The sequence below is a fragment of the Pyxicephalus adspersus genome, chromosome 2 (assembly GCF_032062135.1).
Source record: "Pyxicephalus adspersus chromosome 2, UCB_Pads_2.0, whole genome shotgun sequence".
NCBI classification, from domain to species: Eukaryota; Metazoa; Chordata; class Amphibia; order Anura; family Pyxicephalidae; genus Pyxicephalus; species Pyxicephalus adspersus.
The window spans coordinates 746990-748533 of NC_092859.1; positions in this window are offsets into that span (position 1 = coordinate 746990).

Genomic DNA, 1544 nt, shown 5'->3' on the forward strand with positions numbered 1-1544 from the left:
GGAGGCTGCCAATGCTTTATCAATAACAGCATACCACTTGATCAAGAAACGAGTGACCCCAATATCATCATCTTGTTCAGCTTCCAACATCTCTCTGTATAGAATTTGTAACAAGGCAATTATAATTTCAGACATGTGGGGTGAGTGTATACCACAATGCCATAATAGCTCTTCTGGCTGCCAGCAAACATATACTGGCCCATCTTCTAGCCCACTACTTAAGTCTGCAGCCACAGTGTCATCCCAATTCCCACAAATAAATAAAAATGGATCACGAGGGACAGTGATACCTGTAATCTTTTCAATTTATCCAATAACACATTGCAAATACAAGAGAATTGGTGGGCAAGTCCACAAATGGTGTTTTAGAGATAGCTTATGGTCCTTGCATTTGTGACATCTTATCACTTGAGGCAAATCCCCTTGGGACCTTAGATAAAAAAAAACTTTGTATGCCCTATGCATCAATTTAAAAATTTCCCTCCAATTCCCTCCAATTTTCATTGGTCATACATTTACAGACCAAAATATACCAGGACAGTATTTTCTCCACCGCATCTGAACATGGAAAATGACCCACTGTTTTATATTGGGGTCTTCCAAAGACGTAAAACAAAATGATTTGAGCTATGTGTCACGCACGGAGAGACAGGACCATTAGGGGGCGCTATGGCTTGGACAGTAGTGCTGTGAGCCCTGAGAAGGGCCAAGGCGCAGAGTCTAGGCAGCAACCAGGTCTTCTCCAGAGCCTCTGATGGTGAGGATATTACGCTGCAGAAAGATCACCAAGCAAAGCCCAGGTTGAGGCAGGCAGCAAGCAAGAGAGGTCAGGTCACACGCCAGGGGTCAATAGCCAGGGATCCAGGAGACAGACTACAGTGACACAGGGGCCACTGCAGACACAGGGAACACAGGAGACAATGCAAGCAACAGGTGACACAGGGATATCCACAGACTGACAGGAACAGCACAGGGATGTTGGCTGGAAACCAACAGACTGGACAACGAGGGGTAACACAGGAGCTGGACAGAGGAAACACTGAATTAAGCAACAGGTGTACAGGAACTAGCTTACAGAGCTAGGGGCTCGGCCCTAGTGAAGACTTGTTGCACGAAAACTTAGTGCAATGTGTGAGCTAGCTAAATAGCCAAGGCTGGTCCAGAGACTATTTTCTGATAGCACTGGTAAAAAAAAAGCAGGCTATCAAACATATTTAGTTTAAATGTACCTAAGTAGTCGGCAACTATAGATTTTTCATATTGATGTATCTGTGCAACATATATGGGGTGTACTGCCCATTCTGGCGGGGCATACTCCTTTTTTAAAAATTGTGGGGGCAATATTACAGAAAAATCCGGCTTGATTAAATCACCCACCACGCACTAACCCTTAATTTCCCATATGTGAAAAGCCCTGTTGTCACGGCTCCACAAGGCCAAGTGGTGGACCCACTGTGTCATCAGTAGCTTGGTCTTCTCCAGAGCCTCTAGAGGTGAGGATGTTGTGTGGCAAGCTTCTGCCAGGTTGTGGCCCCCGTGCCCGC